Genomic DNA, 23,431 nt, shown 5'->3' on the forward strand with positions numbered 1-23,431 from the left:
AGGGGAGCTGCAAGGCTTGGTGGATGAGTTTGAGAGAATGTGTAAGAAACGGAATCTTAAGGTGAATGCTGGGAAGAGTAAAGTTATGGTCTTTGAGAGAAGTGAAGTCAGTGAATGTACAGTAAGGTTGGATGGGGAGGAAATGGAAAATGAGAGTGTGTTTAAGTACTTGGATAGTGTGATGAGTAAGGATGGAAGTTTGGAGGGTGACGTGCTTGAAAGGGTACTATCACGATCCAAAGTTTCTTTATCCCTCTGAGTGGAAGAAGGTCGAAGCCAAGGTTGTATCAAGACCAGATGATCGGACACTGCCAGTATACAAGACTAATAATGGTTCATGATACCGTGATTCATAAATAGGCTCGTGTGTTTCATCCGGGTGATTCTTATTATCCTAAGCTTCAGGTTAGTGAACCCCTCCATCATGAACTGGCCTGTGTTCGGTGGCCCGTCATTTCTTCAACCTTGGCTTCGACCTTCCTCCACTCAGGGGGATAAAGACTCTTTGGATCATGATAGTACATCAAGGAAGAAAGGTTGCTGGTTCCTTGAAAGCAGTGATAAGAAACATGGAAGTGAGCATGGCAGTGAAAAAGTTACTGCATGACCGTATTGTGATACCAATTCTAACGTATAGAAGTGAAGCTTGGACGTTGTTGGAGGGACAGAAGTCAAGAGTGAGAGCAGTGGAAATAAGTTATTTGAGAGGAGCATGTGGTGTCACACAGAGAGACAGACTGACAAATGAGGAAGTGGAGGAGGGTTGTGGTGTGGATGTGGATGTGATAGGAAACGTTAGGAGAAACACTCTGAGGTGGTTTGGCCACGTGGAGAGGTTGGAGAACGAGAGTCTGATGAGGAAAGTGTATGTGAGTGAGGTGGAGGGTGAGAGAGGGCGGGGAAGACCAAGTATGAGATGGAGGGATGGAGTGGAGAGGTATATGAGAGTTGGGTGCGAGCTGGGAACTGGGCAGTGAAATAGCAGGAGACAGGGCTACATGGAGGCGATTTGTTTGTAGCCACCCCTTACGGGATTATGGCGTCTGACAATAGATAGATAGAAAACATACTGGGTCTAATACACTGTTATGGTGGCTGTGGATGTGACAGAAAGCGTTAGGAGAAATACAGTGAGATGGTTTGGCCATGTGGAGAGGATGGAGTGCGAGAGACTAACAAGGAGAGTGTTTGTGAGTGAGGTGGAGGGGAGGAGAAGAAGAAGAGGCCGAGGATGAGATGGAGGGATGGATTGGAGAGGTATATGAGAGAGGGGTGTGGCAGCGGGGGGGAGGGCAGCGAAATGGAGGATATATATATATATATATATATATATATATATATATATATATATATATATATATGTGTGTGTGTGTGTGTGTGTGTGTGTGTGTGTGTGTGGTTAATATCCTTCGGTACGTTTTGCGGAGTATGGTGATACTGTAAGGCTGTATGTAGCAAGAAAGGACAACAAGGTGTAATAAGCAAACTAAATCGCTAAGGAAGAGGTGTTAGGAAGCTCCCTCAACCGACAAGAATATTGGCCTCAGTTCATCCATTTCTGTCCCTTGCCAGTCCCATCGCATCCTCAGTCTCCATACTTTGAATATTCCCACATTCACTTACAAAATACATCCATCTTCAAATCTCACACACACACACAATACTATTTTTCAACACCCTTTTTACACCCATTTTCTCTGTGATTATACTATCTTGTTTCACACACACACACACACACACACACACACACACACACACACACATTTGGAAGAAAGATTGTTCCCCTATTACGAAAGGAAGTAGACAGAATCCACTCATTTATAGACCAGTATCCCTGACCAGTGTAGTAAGCAAGGTACTAGAAAAGCTAATAAGAAAAATTTGGGTAAACCATCTGGAAAAAAAAAAAAAAAAAACTATGTGATAACAGAAAGACAGTTCGGTTTTCGAAAAGGAAAATCGTATGTTATAAATCACTTAAGCACCTATGATAGAGTAGCAGAAACTCTAAAGAAAAGAGAGGGATGGGTGGACAGTGTCTATTTAGATTTTAAGAAAGCATTTGACTATCACCCCAAAAACTTTTCATGGAAACTGTACCATCAAGGAGGAATCCGAGGTAATCTGTTCTGTTGGATGCAGGATTTTCTCAGAAAAAGGGAAATGAGAACAATACTAAGGGGTAATTACTCATCATGGAGGGGTGCTGGCACCAATGATGTTTTTACGGTATATAAGTGATATAGACAGAAACATTAGAAATGGAAGCTATCTGAAAATATCTCCTGATGCTGCAAAAATACAAAGGAGAATTACAAACACAGACCCTTGCTGAGAGCTACAAGAAGAATTAAATTAACTTCATGAATGGAGCAATAGATGGCAAATGGAATGCAATGTGGACAATGCCAAGTAATTAAGTTTAGTAAGAGTGGGAAAAGACCAGATTGGGATTATAAGCTAGGAGGTTCAACCCAACACATAACAGAGAAAGAGAAGGACCTAGGTGTGATTATCAATAACAGACTATCTCCGGCTGACACCTAAATGAGAGAGTACGGAACATGCACACAGTGCTTGCTAATATCAGAATAGCATTCACTTATATTAATCAAGACATGATGGTAAAGATAATAACACCGTTCATCAGACCAATCTTGGAATATGCAGCAGTGGTCTGGAATCCTCATTTAAAAAAAACACATAGATAAGACTGAAAAAGCACAAAGGGCCACTACAAGATGGGTACCAAGCATAAAGGATCTAAGCTATGAAGAAACACTAGAAAAACTGAACCTACCAACATGACATGAGAGAAGGAAAAGAGGAGACATGATTACGCTATATAAGAAAAATAGACATCAATTATTCTATAACCTATGGGGAGGCGTCAACAAGAGGACACTATAAAAACTGCATAAAACGAGAGGTGACAAAGACGTAAAGAAAGTCAGTTTCCCAAATAGGGCAATTGATCAGTGGAATGCACTACCGAATAAATTATTGTGTTCTAAAACTATTAATATATTTAAGGATATGTATTATAAAAATGGTTTATAACACGAAACAGTGCGAGCGTGACTCATTGCTGTAAAGATACAATTAGGTAAGAGCAAGCACGCGAGCGCGCAGCTCTCTGGCTCAGTGGTAACTCTACTGCCTGCCATCTGGCAGACGGGGGTTCTCGCCTTGCTCAGGTTGCAAAAAGTTTCATTGACGAAGCAGGTGGTTACTAGCCCCCTCAGCAAGAGGATGGGTGTGTGCGTGTGTGTGCAGGTCACAGCCTTGCCTTTAGATCAGATTATTAAATAGTCTCATCTCTCTTCTGGGAGGGTAAAAAGCTGACGATCACGACCATCACTTGATTCTGACCGACCCAGAGAATTACACACACACACACACACACACACACACACACACACACACACACAGGAAATAATTAAACATACATGGTAGATTGACACTGGTGGGAATCCGTCCATATTCCTGCAGTTCCTGTGGTTGTCTCACGTCCACCAGCAACACAGAGTTCGCCTCCACTGCAGCACGCAGCTCAGCAAATTCAATGCCTGTAGATAAAAAAACGCCAGATGGCATCATTATATCTATGGTAAAAGTAAAGGTAAAGGCAGACGTCAAGAGGTGCTTAACTGTGGTACACACCTCAGTAACTTCTGCCATTAAACCTGTGGCAAGTAATTCACTCACTGTCCTGGGATAGAGGGCCACTGCATCACCCAACTTACTATGGTTTCCTCACTTTTTTTGTTTTTTGTTTTTATTTTCCGGCCTATCGACCATTGGGGCCAAAGCCCCTGTTCATTAAGGCCATATATATATATATATATATATATATATATATATATATATATATATATATATATATATATATATATATATATATATATATATATTATTGTTACGGAACAGAGAAAGATAATGTACACTTTAAGTGAGAATACTAAAAATCACTACTGTCCCGTAAAATTCCAAGTTCAAAACAAAAGAGTTAGGTAAAATTACAAGTTAAAGTTTAATGCTCAAACTAACAACAAAACATTCAGGACTCATAAGGATAATGTAATGGCAAAAAACAGGTTAAATATATGGTTAACTGCAATAGCCTCTATTAACACGAAATTAGCAAGAGTAAATTTATCTAAGTCAGCCCTGATAAAATTAAAATACCAGATAATACTCAGTGAATGCAAGATATATTATTACAGATACAAAATATTATTAATAAGGGCTGACACCCAAAACACATGAATCACAAAAACCCTACTAGGCCTAAGAATTAACACCTTACGCTACACAGTACAAGAAAAAATGCAACAACACTTATACTCAAATTACACAGCTGCTAGATGGTTGGAGACTTCCTGAGCACTCACAATAATAACAACTGTACAGGGGAGGACAGAGATGTGAACAAAAATGAGGAGTAGATCTAAGTGGCCATAATGCAGAGACTGAGCTCATTATATAGGGGCCGGCAGAGCTTGATACAACTTATAAGAAGGACGCGCAAATGAAGCCATGGGGACAAAGAGTTGACAATCCTGCTCTGAACAACAGAAAGAACGACTTACTCTACTATAAGGGAGGACGGGGGGAGTGAGGTAGAACACGCTCGTGATCAAACATGCAGCATACTGCACGTTAGAATTACACAAAGGATGATGAAATCATAGGCTATGTAACACCTCCCCACAAAGAAAAAGAAATTTACAAAGGAAATTTCTTATTACTCTAAAACAATCTGTCTAAAGTCTAGATAAGCAATCTGCAATAACATTTTCTTTCCCCTTGACATGCTGTATGTCTAATGAATACTCATGAAGAAGTAGACTCCATCTTGTCAATCTCTGATTTTTATCTTTAAACTTACTAAGGAATTTCAGTGGGTTATGATCGGTATAAATGACTATGGGGTCAAAACCAGAACACAAATAAAATGAAAAATGCTGTAAACCCAAAATCAAGGCCAAAAGCTCTTTCTCAATACTTGAGTAGTTCTTTTGAGGTGGAGTGAACTTCTTACTGTAATAAGATACAATACCCTGATCATCCTCTTGCAGCAAAACAGCCCCAGCTCCTGTATCACTTGCATCAACAGCCATCTTAAAAGGCTTAGCAAAATTTGGAGTAGCGAGCACTGGCTGACTTAATAGGATAGCTTTAAGTTTGGTGAAAGAGGATTCACAGTTATCGGTCCAGACAAATTTAACTTCCTTTTTCAGTAGGTCTGTAAGTGGTGATACAAGAATTGAAAAGTTAAGAACAAATCTCCTGTAATAACCTACCATTCCCAAAAATCTTTGTAGCTCTTTCCTACTTTTAGGTCTGGGAAGATCACTTATAACCTGAACCTTAGCTCCTGGTGGTGCAACATGTCCATCACCAATTACGTACCCAAGGTACTGAACTTTAGCTTGACCAAACTCACACTTTGATAAATTAGCTACAAGATTAGCCTGAACCAAACGCTCAAGAAATTTACTGACATGGCATAGGTGATCTTTCCAGTTGTCACTGAAGATTAATACATCATCAATATAAACAACACACCCTGCCAGACCCTCTGTTACAACATTCATGAGCTTCTGATATGTGGCTGGTGCATTCTTCATACCATATGGCATTACAGAACATGCAAAAGTCTTTCCTAGTGTTACAAAACATGAGATCTCCCTAGCACGTTCAGGCATAGGTACTTGCCAGTATCTCTTTAACAAATCAAACTTACTTATGTACCTAGCCTTTCCGATCTCGTCTATGCAATCTTCCACGCGAGGGAGAGGGTAAGTGTCTGTTTTGGTTATCTGATTAACACGTCTGTAGTCAATGCAAAGCCGCTGTGACCCACCTGGCTTAGGGACTAGAGTGACAGGAGAACTCCACTCGCTCTGACAGGGTTCAATCATCTTGTGGTCCAACAGGTAGCCAAGCTCCTTCTGGATGAGAGGAACTTTCACTGGGTTCACACGGTAAGGAGGCAGTTTAATTGGCTTTGCGTCTCCAACATCGACGTCATGCATCAACACAGTGGTTCTTCCTGGAGTGGCACGGAACACTTGCGGGTACTCCTGCAGTAATGCCGAAAACTCCTGCCTTTCCTCGGGAGCTAAATGAGAAAGCTTAGTCTGGTGATTATTCATGATATCAGGATTCTTCCCCAAACTATCACTCAGGCTCATGCTGCATGGGAGAACTTCACTTGCAGACTCGGGTGGAACAGCTACAGTGCAGACTGGGTTATTTTCGTCCCGCCTGTGGTATAACTTTAGCATGTTGATGTGACAAAGTTGCTTGTTCTTTCTACGATCTGTTGTGGCGATGACATAGTTGACATCACTGAGTTTCTTCTCCACGAAATAAGGACCACTAAACTTGGCTTGAAGAGGTTGCCCATGCACCAGTAGCAGAATCAAAACCTGATCTCCTGGCTGAAAGTGGCGTAACCTGGACTTCTTATCATACCAAGTCTTCATCTTCTCCTGAGCAGCTCCTAAATTCTCTCTCGCCAGTTGTAAAGCAGTGGACAGCCGCTCCCCGAACCCCACCACACACTCCAGCAGGTTGACGTCATCCTCCTCCGTCAGCCAGCACTCCTTGAGTAGCTTAAGGGGTCCTCTTACTTCATGGCCAAACAGTAGTTCAAAAGGTGAGAAGCCCAGTGATTCATTTGGAGATTCTCTTGCGGCAAACACAACGAATGGAAGACCTTTATCCCAGTCATTCTGATGTTCCAAACAGTATTTCTTGAGCATCGATTTGAGTGTTTGATGATATCTCTCCAACGCTCCTTGGGTCTGGGGATGGTAAGCTGAAGACGCGATCTGGGCGATGCCCAACTCTCTCAGAGACTGCTTGAAAACACTTGACATGAAATCACTTCCCTGGTCTGACTGTACCTCCTTGGGCAGACCAAACTTTGTGAAGAACCCCAGCATTTCCTTAACCACGTTCTTTGCTGAGATATTTCTTAGTGGAATGGCTTCAGGATAACGAGTAGCCATATCAATCAGGGTCAACACATAAGAAAATCCTGCAGAAGTCTTAGGAAGAGGGCCCACAATATCCACCAACACACGGGTGAATGGCGCCTCAAAAGGAGGAATGGGAACTAGAGGTGCAACCTTTTCGGTCTGATTACACTTCCCCACAACTCGACAGGTGTGACAAGACTTACAATACCAGGAAACATCCCTGAAGATACCTGGCCAGTAGAAGTGTTTCAAAATGCGTGCCACAGTCTTTCTCACTCCAAGGTGTCCTGCCAAACTGGAATCATGAGCCACTCTAATGATATGCTGCCTACAAACACGAGGGATGACAACTTGATGTACAACCTCCCATTCACAGTCGGCTGATGCTGTTGGGGGTCTCCACTTCCTCATAAGTACTCCTGACTTTATATAATAACAAGTAGAAGCACCAGCTGACTCTTCCTCACTGCAAGCAGAGTTAGCTAGATCTTTCAACTCAGGGTCAGCAACCTGCAACTCAACCAACTCTTGACGAGACAAATTATCATCACTATGGGGTACTGCCTCATCTGGTGAGTGGTCCAAATTAGCAAGAAAAGTGTCAGCTAGGATAACATCATCATCATCATTATCCTCTAAGTCACCAGTAACTTTAGACTTAGCCCTAGTGACAGCACATGCAGGGAACACATCAGGGACATCACAATCCTGGGCCGCAGCCACTGGCTCACTAGACAACTGAGGAGCTGGACACACTTGACTTCCACCAATATCATTTCCAAGTAAGAAAGTTACTCCTGACATTGGGAGTGTCTCAACCAACCCAACCATAACGGAACCATTAACAAAACCAGACTCTAAATTCACTCTGCACAGAGGGACAGAGAAGTAATTATTCCCTACGCCTTGTAAGATTACAGTTTCATCAGAGGAATTAACATTAGAGCCTAGAACACTGGTCAGCATAAGGGATTGGCAAGCACCTGTCTCACGATGTATTTTAACTGATTTCCTGTTATTACTGTCCAGAGGACTGACAAAACCATCAGACAGGAAATTAGGACATGAACTCTTGAGAGTGTCACCCACGTTACTGCTCAAAAGAGGAGCTTCATCATGAGGATTTAATTTACCCCTCAAAGCAGGTTCAGTCAACTCAGTTAAAGAACTCTGGGAACTCTCAAGGGTGGACACTAGACCAATTGACTGAATATTCAAAGACTCCTTTTTGTTCACATCACGCTGTCTCCTGAAACATTTCTCTGTAGTATGACCAAGCTTACTACAAAAAGTACATTTACTTTTCTGAAATCTAGAGGTGAAGCTGGTATTTACTTCCTGAGAAACATCATCTTTATTCTCTTTCCTGTTACCTGTACTCTGAGTAGAAGCAACGTACTTACTCTTAGCTTTCCCTTTTTCTTTAGAATATCTCTTGTGAGTGAAAACATATTCATCAGCTAAAACTGCAGCATCAGACAAATTATCTATTCTTTTCTCATCAAGATATAGGTTTACATCTTTATTAATACACCTTTTGAAGTCCTCCAGCAAAATCATCTGCTTAAATTTACCAAAATCAGAATCCACATTCTTAGAATTTAACCACTGCTCTAACAGATTTTCTTTGATTTTTGCATACTCAACACGGGATTGCTTATCTTGCTTATAAGTTGTCCTAAATTTTACTCTATAAGCTTCAGGAACAAGCTCATAGGCCTTAAGAATCAAGCTCTTAACTACATCATAATTATCAGATTGATCCTGAGGCAAAGATGCATAGGTTACTTGAGCTTTACCGGTGAGAACAGTTTGAAGGAGTACTGGCCAATACTTTTTGGGCCAATTAAAACCTGTAGCTACCCTCTCTCTCAAACAACTGAAAATAGTTTGTTAAATCAGATTCATTAAAAGGAGGGACAAGTTTAACATTTTTAGCCACATCAAAATCATCAGAGCTAGATGATCCAGTTCCACCTTGTTTCATGCGATACTCATGGTCTGCCTGAATCCTAGCAATTTCAACTTGTGCCTCAGCCTCCTTAGCACGAGCCTGAAACTCAGCCTCCTTAGCATTTGCCTGAAATTCAGCCTCCTTAGCACGAGCCTCATGCAGGGCTAGCTGTAACTTAGCTAATTCAATCTGCGTTTGCTCATTTGGAGGAGTTACATTAAACAAGCTTTCATTAATCATGTCATCAGTTTGATCTTTAGAATGATGAGAGCGAACAGCAATTCCCAATTGTTGAGCAACAAGCTTAAGTTCATTCTTTGTTCTGTTTTCTACATCACACACTGTTTGCACACTTGACAAAAAATCTTTGGCTTCATCAAGCTTAGTAATAGTAGACATCATGAATAAATCACAGTCACAAAATATCAAGCAATATCCTTATGATAATATCCTGAATATCCTGGCGAGGTCGCCAAATTTATGTTACGGAACAGAGAAAGATAATGTACACTTTAAGTGAGAATACTAAAAATCACTACTGTCCCGTAAAGTTCCAGGTTCAAAACAAAAGAGTTAGGTAAAATTACAAGTTAAAGTTTAACCCCTACACCGCGGGCTTGTTTACCAATGACTTGCGTGTGCCGCGGGGTTATTTGGGCTCCGACAGACTCTCAAAAAATATTTGCCAAAAATCAGTTATTAGCCCTAGAATAATAAAATTATATATGCTTATGGCACATACCTTCAGCTTTCTCCTGGAATGATTGTTGAGCCTTCGTCGGTTACCGTAGGACTTGTGGAGACCTCTGAAGAAGGGTAACGAAGTCTCCACTTTACACTTCCCGACAACCCGTAATATGATTACCACAGCCAGATACAAACACTATAAACACTATTCTACAATTTTCAAGTAGTTTGGGATCCATACTAAAAAAAAAGACTGTGAAAGCAATGGAAATTACGAGCGCGTCTGATCGTCGCACTGGCACTAGTTCGCTCTTAGTAGTCTGTCATTTATTATTCATAAAACCCCTCACACTTTATATTTCTATTACTATATAACACTTATATATATCTACAGTCTTTATTCATAAGTTTCCTTCAGTAGTATTAGTTTATTGTCACTGTAGGGATTCAATTTCTTTCAGTAAAATACGTAGCATTCACTTTCTCGTCCTGTATACTGGCACTGAGAGTGAATGTCACTTTCATCTTCACTCTCATAACTCATAGCATTCAGACATGCTAGAGTGAAACTTTCACTTTCATTACTCCTAGGGTATATACTCATATTCTTATAATACTACTCATTTACATTTCTATTTACGTTCTCTATTTTATTTACGTTATTTACATTTCTATTTTATTTACACTGTGTTGTGCACTGTCACTTGAAATAACTTATAAAACTGTTTTCCATTGTTCACGTATATTTACATTCATTACTTTCACTTGCTGTTTACACATTATTTACACATTATTTACAATTCCACTTGCATTGTTTTACTCAATAGAAAGATCGTAGTCACTCTTTTATCAATTGTCAGCCCTTTACCTCTTTCCACACGAGGTTTAGTAGGGGGTAAAGGTCACAGGGCCATTTGCATGGGGGTGAAAAAAGGCCTTGAAGTCAGCAAGAAGAAACATACGTACTCTCACTTCGGAAGTTGAGAGTAACCTGATAACGGAGGGCTAGCATGGAGGCCTGCTAAGGGGTTATTCAGGGTTACCAATATTACTTCTTGAAACAGCTAAGTCTAGCACTGATATGATTGGCAGGAAATCTAGACAATACATTATAAATTTGGTAGTTCCAGGTGAATGTAAATATCACTTAGGCTTCTCCCTTCCCTCCTTACATGTATATTTATTTCGAAAATAGATTAGAGGCCTACTTAGGAGATATATTTTCAGAGCTACCAATGTTAGATCTTGAAACATCTTTGTTTAGCACTGATATGATTGGCAGGAAATCTAGACAATACATTATAAATTAGGTAGTTCCAGGTGAATGTAAATATCACTTAGGCTTCTCCCTTCCCTCCTTACATGTATATTTATTACGAAAATAGATTATAGGGCATATTTCAAGGGGAAAAAAACAGCAAAAATTAGCGAACGAGTGCACGTGAGGTGTTGTCAGGTGATAATTAGCCAATTCCAGGTGTTTGGCACTCTCACTTACCTTATTTCTTTCTTGTATATATTATTTGGTATAAGAATAGGACATAGGGCTTATTTCAATGGATGAAATCAGTGAAAAATTCCAGGGAAGATTTACTTAGTATAGCACGGCCGGGCAGGCGAGAGGATAGGGTAATGGAGGGGGGGTAGGGAGGGGAGTCAAGAACGGGGAGAAATGGCTAAATTGTCAACAATGGATGGGAGTACAGATGAGATTAGGAGTGCTGACTAGTGTTGGACATTGGCAGTACTGATAGATGATACAAGCCCCAACTTGGAAGCCCGGGTGAATTCAAAATAACACAGAATCACAAAAGCGACGCCCCGCGGTATGATCCCTTGCTCCCAAGCGTCGCGAAAGTGACGCCCCGCGGTTAAGGGGTTAATGCTCAAACTAACAACAAAACATTCAGGACTCATAAGGATAATGTAATGGCAAAAAACAGGTTAAATATATAGTTAACTGCAATAGCCTCTATTAACACGAAATTAGCAAGAGTAAATTTATCTAAGTCAGCCTTGATAAAATTAAAATACCAGATAATACTCAGTGAATGCAAGATATATTATTACAGGTTCAAAAATATTAATAATAAGGGCTGACACCCAAAACACATGAATCACAAAAACCCTACTAACCCTAAGAATTAACACCTTACGCTACACAGTACAAGAAAAAATGCAACAACACTTATACTCAAATTACACAGCTGCTAGATGGTTGGAGACTTCCTGAGCACTCACAATAATAACAACTGTACAGGGGAGGACAGAGATGTGAACAAAAATGAGGAGTAGACCTAAGTGTCCATAATGCAGAGACTGAGCTCATTATATAGGGGCCGGCAGAGCTTGATACAACTTGTAAGAAGGACGCGCAAATGAAGCCATGGGGACAAAGAGTTGACAATCCTGCTCTGAACAACAGAAAGAACGACTTACTCTACTATAAGGGAGGACGGGGGGAGTGAGGTAAAACACGCTCGTGATCAAACATGCAGCATACTGTACGTTAGAATTACACAAAGGATGATGAAATCATAGGCTATGTAACAATATATATATATATATATATATATATATATATATATATATATATATATATATATAAATATATATATATATATATATATATATATATATATATATATATATATATATATATACATACAACACACACACACACTTCCATGCATATATACAGACACTTTCATGCATATATATATATATATATATATATATATATATATATATATATATATATATATATATATATATATTTGACCTTACATTCTTCATAAACAAAAATACCTAATCTAAAGACCCTAAACCTAATCACCTAACAGACAAATCGCTAACCTATACTAAATCCTAAGAGACAAATAACTAGACCTACACTAATGATAAAAAAGCCTCGACCAAGAGAACACCATCGACTGCAGATATGTAATGCCTTTCTACATTACATACCTGCACTCATCACCTGGTGACTGTCAGTCGAGGCACAACCTAATATAGGGGACATCAATATATGAAAGAGAACCAGATGAGTCAGGAACATTTTCATAAACGTCAGCTTTAGGACCTAATTAAAATAACTTAAACAAGGTGATATAATATACAGTGGGGCACCAATTTCGCGCCTAATTGGGTCCAAAAATAATGCGCGAAAGTGGAATTAGCGAAAGTTGGGGCATTGTCTTTATGGCAAAAAGGCTAATTGGTTCCCGGTTATCCTAAAGTAACATCAGATTTTCATTTTCACTTGCAATACAGTACATCAAATCACTATTGTACATTGCATTGTGAGATACAAACAATAAAAACTGTACAGTACACATTATATGAGGAGAAACATACCACAGAGACCAGGTTGAGGTGTTTAATGGATGTTGGGGGTAAGTATCCGAGGCGCATGGCGGGCTTATTTAGCCACGCCAGACGTATTGGCGCCACCTCTTGCTGCCTCGCTACCACTCTCTCTCTCTCTCTGCCTCCTCAGATGCAACTTGATGCAACACTTCCACTCTGTGCTGAATTTCCCTTTGTGCTAGGTTCTCTTGAACAAATCCATCGAAATCTTCATCCAGGTTAAGCTCTTCTATGGCACTGTCAGTAGGGATAGCACCATGGTCGGCTGCCCCCTCGGCTTCCAATGGTACTTCCACCTCTTTTTATCACCACCACTGCCTCCCGGCCCTTCCCCCACACCACCAGGCTCTCCCCCCACACCACCAGGCCCTTTCCCCACACTACCAGGTATAGTAGAGGCCATTGAACCGTGAGAATCCAACACAATGGAGCTAGCACGCTCGTACACAATGGAGGGAATGGGTGGACAGAGTGTTGACATGACGTCATTCAAGATGGCGGTGGGTTGCGGGCGGGCGGTGCAGGAAATTCAAAGTTCAAAATATTGTCCCAAACCCAAAATTTGTGCGCGAAAATCGATTTTTTTTCAAGCGAAAGTGGAAGTTAGGGAATATTTGGTGCATGCCGCAAAAGTGGATTCCGCAAATCCTGCTGTAGCGAAAGTTGGTGCCCCACTGTATTTACATAATATGTACAAAAACTGAAGGACCTCGCCCAACAGACCACCATCGACTGCAAATGCCCAATACCTATCTATATTGCAGACTTGCACTCATCAGCTGGTGACTGTCAGGCGAGGAACCGGATTTAATGTAGGGGACATCAATATTAGAAACAGATCTGTGGGAGGAGGAACTATTTCAAATATGTCAACTGTCAACCGTAATTAATAGTACAATATATACATATTTACATTCGATAAAAACCATACCCATACAGTAAAAATGTCATATCACTCTGATCAGTCCGGTCTCTCAAGAAAGCCATCAATTTATCAGTCATAACAATGTCCCTATCACCCAGGATGGTGGAAAGGGTGAAGGGGACATCTGTTGCGCCGTAGTAATTTGTAAGTGACGCGCGTTCACGAATAAATCGCCGACAGCACAGGATGATATGACTGATAGATAACACCGCATCAGCGATGTCACAATGCAGTGGGAATCGTCTTTCCATATAAGGTTTCATGTGCGTGAGGATGGTGGCATTAAGCCGCAAACGAGCCAACACTTTTTCTTCCAGGCAACTGGGACGGTTGGCGGTGTCCCAGTCGCCCAGGTACGGCTTGCATGTTGGCATATTTAGTCTGGTCTGCTGACCTTGCCACAGAAGATTTATTGATTTCTTTCCAAGAGAGAGCCTCAACCGTAGATCACGAGGAACGTCCCAAGTCTCCTTTGCAAGTAAGTCAGCCTGCTCATTGTTGCATGAATGCAGTTTATTAACAATGCGGCCCTGGATCTCATTAGAATTCGTAGTGAAAGAAGCAATCGCTTGAAGGGGTGATTTTGAATCTGAAAATATGACAAATGAGTCATTCCTAGAATTGAGAGCATAGGCTATGGTTTTGTCAATAGCAAAAAGTTCGGAGGTAAACACAGATGTATGAGTTGGCAACCGATACCTGAGGGCACATTTGGTCGACCACACACTAGCACCCACACATTCACTCGACTTGGAACCATCGGTGTACAATTGGTGGGACCCCAAGTGACGTACTATGATGTTACAAAACAAGTGGTGGACCTCTGCCTCTGGTGCCTTGGTCTTTAGTGCTGGGAGCCATGACACATCAACAGTAAAACCGGGTGGCTCCCAAGGCGCTATATTTTTAAACACCAACTTGTCACAGTCACTGAGGTCCACACCAAGCTCCTGAGTTAGTAAGTGGAGGCGAACGGCAAGTGGCCGACGCACCCCCCCCCCTGCAGAAGATAGTGGTATTGACGCAGGGGAGTACAGGCCACATTGCCAATATTACTTTTCCTTGATGTTCGTAGGCCATATGATAGGGCCAGGTGGTCACGCCGAATATGGAGGGGAGACACATTCACCTCCACTTCCATACGAGCTACACGGGTACACAGGACAGCTCCAAGACACATTCGCAAACATTTATTCTGTAACACATCCAATCCTTTCAGCATGGCATCGGATGCTGAGCCATACACCTGTGCACCATAGTCTAGCTTCGATCAAATAAGGGACTTATACACCATTAATAAAGATTTTCTGTTGGCACCCCATGTAGTACCCGCTAGTTACTTGAGGACATTTATTGGTTTATCACAATGAGCAAGCAATTTATTAACATGAATTTTGAAGTTCAAACGATGATCAAAATGTATTCCTAAAGACTTTACACAATTTTGAAAAGGTACCGCCTGATTATCCAAAGTTAAGCACAAGTTAGGTACGTTACAAGTCGTAAAGACTACAGTGGCACACTTAGGGACGGAAAACTTAAATCCCCACTGCAAGGCCCATTGGTGGACGGAGTCAAGGGCTGCTTGATTTCGCCCAGCCAAAAATTGAGCATTAAGGGAAGAGTGCCATATTGCACAATCTTCAGTGTAGAGCGAGTATTTAAGGTTCCTCGGGATGAGAACTGATGACAGAATATCATTGATAATAATACTAAATAAAGTAGGACTAAGCACACTTCCCTGCGGCACCCCATTTTCCTGGATAAATATATCCGATGTTACATTACGGGGCAATTTGACAGAGAAAGTCCTGTCCCTTAAGAAATTTGAAATAAAAATAGGCAAATTTCCTCTTGAACCATAAGCATAGAGCTTCATTAGTATACCGTGTCGCCATGTCATGTCATAGGCTTTATGGATGTCCAAGAACACCCCTATCATGAATTCTTTATTGGCAAATGCCTCTGAAATACAATGCTCCAAATTCATTAAATGATCTAGTGAACTTCTGTATTTACGGAAGCCACATTGTTGATCATTTAACAAATTCTTTGAGTCTAAAACAAAAAGAAGCCTATTGTTTACCATACGTTCCATGACCTTACATAGACAAGAAGTCAACACAATAGGACGAAATGAAGTGGGATTCATAAGATGACCAGCCTCTTTGGGTATCGGTATGACATGCGCAAAGTGCCATGAGCTTCTGAACATACGAGATGCCCAAATCTCATTGTACAATGCAAACATCTTAATCAGGTTGTGCTGATTAAGATGCTGGATCATACCGTACGTGATGGTGTCTAGTCCAGGGCCGGTGTCTTTACAGGATTTAAGGGCAAGGAGCAGTTCATCTAGCGTAAACTCTTGGTTGTACGGGGAGTCTACGTCTTCTGTGGCAAAGTCTATTAACTGTAGCTCAGCCGTGCGTTTATGATGTTGGAAACACGGGTCATAATTGGCTGAGCTACTTACATGAGAAAAACTCCTGGCGAGGATGTTAGCAACGTCCACGGGCTCGTCATAGATGGTGTTATTCACCTGTAGGGTGGTGATAGGGAAATATGGGCCTTTATTATTTAATATTCTGATAGTGGACCAGACTTTACTTAATGGTGTAGTACAAGTCACCGTGGACACAAAGGACCGCCAGGAGTCACGTTTGGCCCTTATTGTTCTCCTTGCCTCAGCCCGTGCCTGCTTGTACGCAATTAAATTGTCCTCAGTGGGCTGACTATCAAAAATCCTGTATCTCCTATTGCGTTTCCTTAATGCTTGTCGGCAATCCAGGATCCACCAATGTGCTCAATGCTTCGCATGAACTGTAAAAGTCTTGGGAATAGTAGCCTCAGCTGCGTGTAATATGGAAGTAGTTACATTTTCGACCTTAACATCTATGGTCTCCCCAGATATATCTAAATTGGCGATCCTCAAGAAGGATCCCCAAACTGCTTTCTTATAGTTAAATATTGGAGGTGGAGGGTCCGAAATGATGTCACGTGTATAAGAAAGACAGATGGGTAAATGATCACTCCCCAAGGAATCGTCATAAAGAGTCAAAGGCCGAAAAATTACCAGTACGATCATCTACACGAGTCGCTCTACCATCGTCCAGAAGCAAAGGTTGGACTGTAGTATTAGGTCGGCTACTTGCTCCCCTCAACCATCGATCCTCAAGCTACCCCACTGATAGTGATGGGCGTTAAAGTCGCCCAACACTAACTTATTCCCAGGTAGATGTTCAAATAGTGAATTTAAAGCATCACACTCAATGGGGCCGTGTGGAGGACAGTACAGAGAGCAAATAGACAGATAAGTGTTATTAAATTTTACTCTGCACGCGACGGCTTCCAGAGTAGAATTTAGAATCACTGCCATTTGTGGGTGTGATTTGTGTATGTATATGGCAACTCCGTGACCTTCATATCTTCTATGCGAGTGATAGTGTTGGAACTGTGGAGTATCAGGAGGCACGTCTCCTGTAAACAAACAATGTCTGGCCTGTGTAATGAAAGCAAGATTGCTATATTTTGTAACTTATTCCCAACACCTCTACAATTCCACTGTAATATAGAGAATGCGGTGGTTTAAGATTTACGAGGGTGGCCAGTGTGTTTAGTTTTTTTATGCCCCCCCCCCCCGACCAGGCGAGTGGCTACCGGGGGACCTTTCCCAGTGCGTGCTGATGGAAACCTCCATATTTTCGTCAATAACTAGGTTCCCAGATTCCACCGAGGAAGAACCATTCTTTCTCTCCCTCGCTGGACCAGGAGCAAGAAGGACATGAGGACGTAGCTTTGAAATGGTGGTGAAGTTGTGCTTTACAGACTTGTCAGACTTCGGTTTAGGCTTGACTGACTGAGAAGCAGCAGCAGCCTGTGAGTATGAAAAAGCTTTAGGGAGGTCAGTTAGAGAGTTGGATTGTACAGGAGGCTGAGAGGTGGAGGTGGAGGTAGAGTGAGTGACTTGATTAACAAGCACGAGATCAGTCTGCGTGTCCACAGTGCACATCACAGGGTGGGACATCACCGCCGAAGCATAGGACCTATTCGGTGTGGGAGTTGCATGCAACTCCTTCACCTTTTTCCTTGCTTTGTAGAAAGAGATGCCCTCAGTCACCTTCACCGCACAGACCTCTTTCTCCTCCTTCCACTTGGAACAGACCCTAGATGAAGTGGAGTGAGCACCCTTGCAGTGAAAGCAGCTAACAGTCTCTGATGTGCAATGTTCAGCAATTGCGTTACACAATTGCCACAGACTGATTGGGAAGCCCGACAAGACCCTTCATGATGTCCATATAACTGACATCATAAACAACTAAGTGGGTTAGGGATGTATGTCCTTACATTAACAATTTCATACTTTGATATGGGTTGGGAGAGTTATTTTGCCGAAAGTCACTATAACCGTGGCCGTTTTCGTCCTCCTGCCCTCGGAAAATCTCGTAATGAAACGGGCATCAATTACATCTTCATGAGCAAGTTCACGTATGATGTCGTCCTCTTCCATGACCATGAGGTCCCTACAGGTGATAACACCTTTACAGGAATTCATGGAGTGTGGGATCATTGGCACAACATCATAACAGTGGAATTTACTCATCATCATCAAATCCTTTACCTGGCATGAGTTTACAGTCTTTACTAGAAGGTCCCCACTAGCAAGGTTTTTCACCTGTTCCACCTCACCGGCACACCCATCAATCACCTTCTTGATGATGAAGGGATTGAGGCTGGACAGGGGAGTGGAGCCAACCGCATGAAGTAATACAAAGGACACGTTATTTACAGTTATGTCTAGCGGTGTACGTGTCTGGGGCTGTTCAGTCTCAGGGCAGTCTGTCCGTTCAGCAGTTGGGGGTCGGTCAGGACTACCTCCTCCCCTGAAGGGGGGGGGAAGGCAGTAGGGGCGTCCGCCATAGTACCACTCCCCCCTAACGGGGGAAGCGGGAAGAAGGTGAGAAAACAGGCAAAGGACAATCAACCTGGGACCAAACACCTATGTCTGAGGTTGCCCTCTCAAACCACTCCAGGGAGGCACGACCGTGTCTATTCACACCCCAGAGCGATCAGTGGGGGGGACCCTCCGTGGGCGCGTAAGCAAAGGTAAACTCAGAAAAAGACACAAACACCTATTGTATCTCTAAACAGGGAAGGGAGGAAAATGAATACTATCTAACCTAACTGAAAAATACGCCCTAGTGGCGAAAGACAAGAAAAAACTAATGCCGGTGGGGCAGCCCTATATCTAGAGGAGAGTATACGTCTTCACCCTCCGCGACCATGCATAAAAAGTCCCCCTTCCTCACCTTTGTGTTGCCCTGGTTATTCACTTTAGCTGCCAGCACACAAAGACGGGATGGAGGTCTGAGTAGAGTGGCACCAGTTGTCCGAACCAGGATTCGAATTCTGGCGCTATGAGGCCAGCAGCTTCGTACCTACAAGTGTTCAACACTTGACCATTTCGACACTCATGGCCGTCTTAATAGAAGTCCGCCCACACATGCTGGAAACTTTCCCCGAAACACAGTAATGAATCATGTCACACGCATGTCAGCTGCATGTTACAAACGTAACTGCAGCATTGTCCGGTGAAATGTTAAAGATTATTTCATAAACATGCTAGAGACAAATATCAAGAGAACACGTAGTTCACACATGTCTGAGAAACAACCCATCACAGTGTAGGCAGATAAACAGTTGGTCCTTGCTGCACCTGTTGCTGTGATAGTGTATGCACGAAGGAGCCGTCCTATGTAAGGCGTAGTTTTTTGGTGTTAAACATAATGTTCTGACTCTAGCGTATAAATCATATACTGAAAGATGCGTCGCCTCTTCCATCACGAGATTTCCTCCGCATTTTCCTTCTCTTCCTCCTTCGTTAAGTAAATAATGTTCTCATCTTTCAATCTCTGTTTTATCGAGTATCGGTGCATCTCTTACATCATTTTTAGAGGTCTATCTTATTTACTTTTTGTAGTTCTCATCATTAAAGCCCCAGAGAATTGGATACGCATGATGCAGGTCAATCACCACTGAGGTTTAGTCTCTGGTCCACTCCTATTATAGGTATATAGTTTCATCACTAGCCTGTGATTATATGACGTTCCAAGTTCTTGTCGACCATACTAAACCTTGCCCTTACCTGTGCTACGAACATACCACACACTGAAGCAGACATATTCGAGACATCAGTGTTTCCATGATGTGCGTCAGTGATCAGCCATCATTACACACTGCAGAAATTATCGTCAAAGCTGGAGACTCGTTCACATAATCTCGGTCTCAGTTTAAGGGTCGTATGTTTAAATCCGTATGGAGAAGTGGGATGCAGACTCCAAAATTTTGACGACAATTTTTGAAATACTTGACAATAATGGAACGTATCTGTCCTTCCTATATGGCTACTGACTGCACTGTTTAGTATGGGACGCAGGCTGACCATACGTAAGAACCACAGGCGTTCCATAAATGATCGTCAAAAATTAGGGGTCTTCACTCCATGCGATTTCAGGTTTAAGTACAAGATCTTTTATTCTGTCGCCTTTAGATTAGAGAATAATAAGCGAATCCAAAGCTGAATAAAATCGTCTGGTGGTTGGAAGTATAAAAATTTCTCACGTCCTGCAAGCCTTTACGTGCTGGCACTGATATGGTCGGGTGGCCCCTCTGCCTAGTCATACAAATGTTCCTCACTTCTCTTCCTATCCCCACAAGGGAGGATGGTGGACTGCGCGAGAAGGGTAACTTTAGCCTGCAGTTTACTGGGTTCAAAATTCAGATGCGCCTGGGGTTGCATCTACTATAATATATACTTCATTCACTTTAACTCGGCCAAGATATCCATTTGCAGCTTATTCCACGTAGCTCAGTAGCAGAAAAGGACAATACTGTGGCTCCATATCCCTTCTGTAGCACTTCATCATGACCAGCATCATATTCTCGTGTTGATATACTGTTATAACCAAACATTCAAGATCCTGAGATGGTAATTGGTCAGGGTAAAGTGAACAAAGTATACCAACCCTTTCACCCTGAAGAAGCTTTTCCTATCACAGACCATCGCAACGATTTATTTTTCAGTATAGGGATGACTTTACGACTGAGGTTGTGTAAAAAGCCTTGAATTAATTACTATAACACCTGTAAAATCGTCAGGGGTTAGGAATAAAAAAAAATGTTCCGGGGCTCAATAGGTAAATAACTCAGCCATGAGTTTCTATCGTCATACGGTGTTATCTGTGTATTATTAATTTCTGTCCTCGTGTGTCGCGGGGACGGCTCTGTCAGCGTTACCAGGGTCTACCAAATCTTATTTTCTACTTCCCATAACTTTTTCAACGCTGCATCTGTTTGTTTACGTCCCACTGCTTGCATGGTTAATTAGTTCACTGATAAAGGACCCAATGTTTTCGCTCGTACCAGCAAACTGAGCCGTCCACGCAACACACAAAGCTGGAGACACTACACTCTATACGCAGGGATGCCAAATTCATTTTCACAAATACCGCTACACTTGTTCACAAAACTATCTAGAATGCTGCTTAGCGTTATACAATGAGCTAGAAAATAAATATATCCACTATATACCCATATAAACTTTAACATTACAAAAAAAAAAAAGACAAAGAAAGAAAACGAACTAGGTTTCTTTACCTAAGCGTTGAAAATGAATTAAATGGAAACGATTAAATATAGATCAGAAAATGCGACATAACTAAAACTTCACATATACAGTATATATATATATATATATATATATATATATATATATATATATATATATATATATATATATATATATATATATATATATATATATATATATATATATATATATATACATACATATATATATATATATATATATATATATATATATATATATATATATACATATATATATATATATATATATATATATATATATGAACAATGTGTTAAAATTATTATTAAGTTTGGAGTTGTAAATAAAATGCTCATATATATATATATATATATATATATATATATATATATATATATATATATATATATATATATATACTCTCTCTCTCTCTCTCTCTCTCTCTATATATATATATATATATATATATATATATATATATATATATATATATACATATATATATATATCTCTCTCTCTCTCTCTCTCTCTCTCTCTCTATATATATATATATACTGTATACAAAACTGAAGACCAGGACAAGGAGACGATGAACTGGTATCATGCTCGCGATTTATTGCAGTAGTGACATTTCGAGGTAATCCAACCCCATCATCAGACAAAACTAAAATATATACAAAATGAATTTAAAAATTTTATATTTCGTTTTGTATATATTTTAGTTGTGTCTGATGATGGGGTTGGATTACCTCGAAACGTCACTACTGCAATAAATCGCGAACTAGTTCATCGTCTCCTTGTCCTGGTCTTCAGTTTTATATATGCTATCAGGTTCCCCACTGGATCCTCAGTTGTCAATGTTCTATACTGTATATATGTAAATATATGTGTGTGTGTGTGTGTGTGTGTGTGTATATACAGTGTTCAGCATCAAAACCACACAACACTGACCTACGGGACCAGAGCCATGATGGGCACAGGATTGACTGGTGGGAGTCTGGCCACGCCTCGTCCTGCCAACATGCTGTGATGATGCAAAGGAACAACTGGCCAGAACCAAGAGCAGGAGTTTCACTGCTGGAACAAAGAAGCACATACACACAAATGTCACTTTTACTGAGCTGTAAATCACAAGGGAACTGCATTTTCGTGTTGAACAGATAATGATATACACACCAAAAGTTAGGATAGTTATTAAGCTGTAATTCAACAACGTAGATTTCCGTAATAAAGACACACACACACACACACACACACACACACACACACACACACACACACACAACACACACAATTAAGGCTCTAGCTCATTGAACAATGTCCTTTCATGTAATTTCCGTATTTCACAGAGACAGGCAGGCTGCGGTAGTTTTGGTGCTCTAACTCAATAGGTTGAGGAAGCAGATTAAACGTATTAAATTATGCGAACAAAGTAACGATATGTGAGTTACATTTCGCTGATAAATTGTTTAAGAATTATTATACAAATATGATTAAGAAAATTACTCTATCACAACTCACTAATCAAACTGCATTTATGTTCCTACGTCGATATTCAATTGTTGCATGTAATTATATTTAACTCACTGCTCTAAGCAAACAGCAGATTTGTAATAAGAATGGGCTACGCACACAAGGTGGATGGAAAGCTGACAGGGAGAGTTGGAGCGCCCATTTCATCAGCCCTCGGTACTAGCTCTTTACCATCCCCCTTTGCTGAATTTTTCAGTATTTCAGTAACACAGAGAGTAGGCCAGCATGCTCCCCAGTACAAGTTCTTGTAGCTGTCATCAAACTACATGCACGCTACACACTACATTTTCTATTCAACAAAAAAGGGCATCTCAACACCACGCTCTGCAATCTCCAGGGAGGGG

At 41.1% G+C, this 23,431-nt stretch overlaps 1 long non-coding RNA gene across 1 annotated transcript in view; it reads right to left on the minus strand.

Annotated features, from left to right (window-relative positions):
• LOC145396371 (uncharacterized) overlaps positions 1–22,648 on the minus strand; it is a 64,353-nt gene extending 41,705 nt beyond the window's left edge. The window contains exons 1-2 of the long non-coding RNA XR_013896772.1: positions 22,506–22,648; positions 3,450–3,569 (exon numbers count right to left, since the gene is read on the minus strand). This is a non-coding gene — a long non-coding RNA (uncharacterized LOC145396371). The remainder of the gene's footprint in view (positions 1–3,449; positions 3,570–22,505) is intronic.
• Positions 22,649–23,431: the final 783 nt, after the last annotated feature.

This window comes from Coenobita brevimanus, chromosome 37, assembly GCF_032717465.1.
Source record: "Coenobita brevimanus isolate Jiangsu-jjx chromosome 37, ASM3271746v2, whole genome shotgun sequence".
NCBI lineage: Eukaryota > Metazoa > Arthropoda > Malacostraca > Decapoda > Coenobitidae > Coenobita > Coenobita brevimanus.